We start from the raw sequence: 6000 nt of genomic DNA on the forward strand, positions 1-6000 counted from the left end.
TTTAAATTATGCACCAACGCAATGATTTCTAACGCATTACAAAGGTTCTTGATTCCCTTACTAGAACCGATCAACAAATGTAACATTATAATTTTAAAACACTCAAACTTTACTTCGGCTTTTCTTCCCATACACCTGATCGGTCTTTCCTTCGTATCCCCTATCGGGCTTCTATTTTGTTTGATTTTTTGTTGTATTCCCAACCAACCCACCCTGAAAACCATGTAGCACCTTATATAGGTGGAACAGTTGGCTGATAACTAACTAAATACCGATCTTCACCTTGCAACAGTCAAGTCTTCCTATCTCTATTGTGGCAAGAAACCTATAACTTACACAAAATGACATGAAGTTTATTACATTCCAAAAATAGGAGGCACACAAACTACTTATTCAACTGCCCCAAGAAAACTAAATAGAACCAACCAAAATTGAAAGAAGAAATACTATAGAAAAGAGAGGGAGGGAGATGCCCCTGCATCAAACGTGGTGAATGATGAAATATCGGGAAGGAAGTAGGAATTTTGACTCAATCAAATACAAATGAAATTATAAGTAATAATATGATAATCAAAGTGGATAGTAGAGAAAGTGCATATAGGAAAAGTTTCAAGGAAGTGAAATCAAATTAGAAAGTGGGAGTGGGTGAAAGATCCTAGAAAGTATAATAAAGGTATTAATATGATATGTGATTTTTAATCTATGAATATAATCCCCCTTTGTGTTTAAAATTTAAATTTATTCTAATAAAAATGTAAGCTAATTATATGAACATTTCATGAATTAAGTGTGTTGAAATTGTAGATCTCAATAGAAAATATATGAGAATTATCATATAACTATGAGACCTTATTATTTTTAATATATAGCAATCACTTGGTGAGTTTGATTGTAATAAAAATTATCTAAATATGGTGGTATATAATTTCAACACCTTGGCCAGAAATTGGAGGATTAAGATTTCCTTGTATTAGTTAGTACCAAGTGGGGCATGTTGTAGCCACCACTAATTAGAGAATGGATATCTATACCAAGTTAATCTTGAGTAGTCATTTTGTTTATAGTCATATCAAAATCATATTGCTAATAGGTAGATGATTACCATCTCAACTATACTTAGATAATCATACCTTCATTGTTGAAATATCAAACCCTACTAAGTAATCTTTGTATTTGCCGCATCTATATTATCAAAACATACTAAGTAGGAGGCACTAGGCATCTATTTTGACCTTATCACATCATCTCAAATTAGACTATTCTTCTAACAAATAAATAATAAATAAAGAATTATGTAAATTAATAAAATAAATAATTATTTTTACAAATCAATCATACAAGTCTTATGAATGCATTTACAAATATACTCTTATAATATTTAAATACATAGTGTTTGCAATGTTAATGGTACCTTAATCCTAACAAGATTTGCATTCTTATTAGGCTTCATCATTATCATTTTGTTTGTTGTAATATGTGTGTCAGTTTTGTCTAGGTTGCTCATTTTATTCTCTAATTTGTTAAGAATGGTATCTCCAAAAGGGCCAAATTTTCTCCATTTATAACCAATACAAATATATTATTACTACTCCTCCCTTGTTTTAGGTTTTGTCTATAAAGATCCCTCTAAAACTTTCTTTCCCTTTGTGAAGAGATACTCTCTTCAATAAAACTAAAAAATTGATAATAATTTTCTATATATTTTATATAAATGGTATGGGCCCTCTAAAAACATACACACACATACATATCAAGGTAATTATTCTAAAAATGTACTTATGAAAATATAAAGAGTAGTCAAACCAAATAAGATGAATATATAGAAGTATTAATAGATTACTATAATTGCAATAGTATGATCGGCTAATATTTTCTCTTTATTTTTTTCCAATAACATTTGAAATATTGTGGAAAAATGAACAATACTTTGCAATTTTTCATATTTTATGAAATAAAAATATGATGTCTTAACAATAAAATAAAATATATAATATCAAAAATATTTGTCATTTTACAATTTGGTTACTTGGAGATTGATGCCAAGGTTTATATGCTTAATGAGATTTATCCATACTTCACCTTTCTCCATCCTTTTGTTAGCCATACTATTTTTTTTAATATTATCTAGGCTACTCACTTTTTTATCTAATTTGTTAATAATGATAATCTCATAAGAGTAAGATGGCTTTTAATAATCTTGGATCACCTTGTGGTGTAGTGGTGTGGTGGTTGCACTGTTAATGGTGCAACCAAGGTTCAAATACTCACTTGGCCCAAATGGTGTTAATGCTGATTTGGGCCCACCTTGGTGGATGTGCAGAAGGTTTGTGGACATGCAAACATTGGAGGATGTGTTGGTGGTTGTGGAGGTGGAGTTTGGAGAATGTGTAGGAGTTGGAGGACATCTGAGGAGATTTAGAGGAGGATAAGCTCAATTGGAGATTAAGGACTATTTGGGCTAGAACATCGCTAGACCAATGTCCTCATGGACCTAGTGCTAGACCCAATTTAGGTGTGTGTTTCTCGTGGATCTAAATCCTCATTGACCATTTCTACTCATGGACTCTGTGTCGAACCCATGTGATTCTTTCATGCTTGGTGTTTCTATATTAGACCCACATGGGTCTTTCACTCCTATGGTCTCAAGGTTCCTATTAGGCTTTTGTGCTCGCAGGTCTGGACTATTGGATTCAGGGATGAAGTCCCCTAGTTTGTCGCCTGACCTAGCTCTTGGACCAAGCTAAAAATCCATGTAACCTAGCGATTTGTCATTATGAAGATGTCATATTTTCACTAATGTAAAAATATAATATTTATTTTTTAAATATAACTAATATACTATGTAAGGGCCCTCTCCACTTTTCTCAATAAAATGATATGTATAAAAATTTATAGTAGAAACGTAATTATGAACATAATCATTTGGGAATAAAATACATAATTATTTATAGATTACTAAATTATTATCTACATAAACCTCTTTTAAATAACATATATAATCTATGGAAAATAGAAATATAATTTACAATAATTTATGTATAATAAAATAATAATATAATATTTATTAAATAAATTTAAATAATAATTAAGTTATATTAATAAATATAAATTTTAGAGATAATAATTTCTTAGATTTTATGATTGTAACAATGGATTTTATATTTTTCTTGAATGATATGTTGTAACTTAAGCAATGAAATGTGTATTTGATATTAAAATTATGTTTAGAAAATGAAGAATGGCAAATAATGTTCTTTTTATCACCAAGGATGATTATGCTCCAAAAATATAGTTTTTTATGTGTAGTTTCAATTAATGACATGTAACTATCCTTTTCTCAAGTTGACATTTCAAATAGATGTACTTTGTCTAAAATATTTGTATTATTAAAAACATCTTTAGACTTGATTTCTCAAAGACAACAGGTCAAAGAACATGACTTGTCTCAATGATAAGTCATACCCTTGTAGGCATATGCGTGTACAAAGGGAGAAATAAAAAAATCACATTATGGCTTTAGAATGCTTTCATTAGCACAATCACATCTATTACATAGCTCAAAGCATGATTGAGCCATAATATTACCACTTTATGGTGAAACCAAACTTTTCCATTGTGTAGTTATCTCACCTTTTGAGAAAAATATTGCCCTTAATTGTTCAACATAGATATATGGGCTCCCAAATAGTATTTTACAAAAACATCCCATACTTGTCATTCCACCTCATCATCTTTATATGTATTAAAACAAAATTCTATGAAATTATCGCTACAATTTCAGTCTATTATTGTTATTATATCACTATATTATTGATAAATCTTTCAAATTCTTTTTTATTTTATTTTTTTTGTATGTGTAGGCTTTTCTTTGATAGAACAAAACTTTAATATTCTATCCATATCATATGAAAACATCTTGCATCAACATGTGCACAAATTGTTTTCATTTGGACTATTAGAATCCAAATTTTGATGATAAATTCATCTCTCCATATTGTTTATATTTCAAAGTCAAATTATGTAAGTTTATATTACAAAGTTCTATAAATTCTACTCTATTAAATTCTCTCATTTTAGCTTTGATGGGATTTATGGTTTCTTAGTTCCAAAGTAGTTCTAAATTTCTAGATTTGCTTTGCTAAATTATGATAAACTACATTTATTTTAAAATTATTTAATCTTCATGTACAAGCAATTAAAAATCATTTATATTGTCCACTTTAGCTAAATCTTTAAAATATCTATTTTACAAGAGATATTTATTGTGATCATAATAATCTTCAATTTTGGTTTGCATGTAATCTTAGTATTGGTTATAGTAATTTTGCTAAGGATATGATCATTTGTCAAGCTCTTTTATGGAGTAAATAAAGGAATTTTAATATTATTATTTTAAAATTCGATTGAAAAATCTTGGTTGAGCATTTCAAAAGAAAGTCATGCTCTCACTTTAAGTAATTGCAACTAGATGAATGTAAGAAAAACATCAATATCCTCATTCATTATTTCAAAATTATCAAGTGGAATCATATTAGAAGGGATGGAAATCAAGCTACTACTTTTTTTTGCTAAATCAACTTCTAACTACAATAGCATTAAGGTTTGTAATGGAAATGAACAAGATGTCCTATCTAGAGTGGGAGAATACACTTAACTAATTTATGAATATTCATTACAATGTGTCTTTGTGTTGTTATGTTTCATACTGATTTGTTGATTCTTCTAATGTTTTTTATTTATTTCACTATGTTTAGTTTTCATATTAGTATTTTAAATACATTTAATGTTAGAAACTCTCTTAACATAAGAATAAATATTGTTTCTGATACTTAGAACATGTATAATCTTCAAGAGAACAAATATTTAATAAGATTTAGAAGTTTTGTTCTCTTGTTAATTGTGTATTTTCAATAGATGTAGATTATGATGTGTCATGAATCTCTTTTAAGACTTAGATAATTAATATATAATCTTATTTATGTTAAAAAATGCATATCATTAATTTATGAATTTATAAATGATAGACATTATACAATTCTACTGTTTTAATGATTTCAAGGTTATAACAATCTTAAATCAGAAACCTTTTTCTTCTTACGCTGGAATTTGTTTTTAGAGCGACAGCTATGCAAGAGTGTTGTGTTTTGGAAACGGTTCAGAAGTTCATAAGCCGCCATCAGACCAGCTGTAATGCAAAATTTTATAAGGCCACACATACTTTTGCATTAGAAGCAATGACGTTTATCACAACAGAGGTCGGCTTGCTGTTATCCCCAATATTTTATTGTCAAAACTAGATAATAATATATGCTGCAAATCTGAACAAGTAAAACTATCTTCCCTTTGATTATATATAACTCCCCTTTACCTTTTCTCAATATATGCAAACTATATTTATTTACAGAACAAAATATATCTTGCTGTAGATTCTGCCGTGGGATTGGAAGCGCTGCCAAAGCAAGCAGGGAGGATAATGTAGACTGCCACCAGTGCTAATCAGAATGCTAGAATCCTTCGGCATTGTGTTCTGTAATACCCACTTGAGATTTAATAGGCGTATATAAAGCCCTTTGCTACCACTAGCTTTCAAGAATTTTGAGAATTGCATCATTTTTAGACTATAATGTATTGTTCATCCCATTTTTTTGTGTGTCAATCTGAGTCACATTAAAAGAAAATATCCCTACTGACCGTGGTCATCTCTCCTCCTATGCCTTCCTTGGCTGCACTTCCGAATCCCACAGCATTACTTACAAGTTTCATTCTCCTCCAAAATTAAGAGAAAATGGGTGAGAAAGGTAAGCAGCAACAATTGTCTTTTTTTTTGTATTGGTAGAAGGTAATGGCTTCAGTATCGTTTATTTATAATATATCGTTCACTTCTTTTTTTGTTGGTGAATGTGAGTCACTTTTAAATTGGCAATCTCTCCTAACTGTGCCTTCCTTGGCTGCACTTCTGAATCACACAGCGTAATCTACAAGTTTTGTTCTCCTTCAAAA

The 6000-nt window shown here is 29.6% G+C and overlaps 1 pseudogene; it reads right to left on the reverse strand.

Annotated features, from left to right (window-relative positions):
* Positions 1 to 5763, reverse strand: part of LOC131876236 (pectate lyase 1-like) — a 35580-nt pseudogene extending 29817 nt beyond the window's left edge.
* Positions 5764 to 6000: the final 237 nt, after the last annotated feature.

Source organism: Cryptomeria japonica, chromosome 5 (genome assembly GCF_030272615.1).
Source record: "Cryptomeria japonica chromosome 5, Sugi_1.0, whole genome shotgun sequence".
In the NCBI taxonomy this organism is placed as follows: Eukaryota; Viridiplantae; Streptophyta; class Pinopsida; order Cupressales; family Cupressaceae; genus Cryptomeria; species Cryptomeria japonica.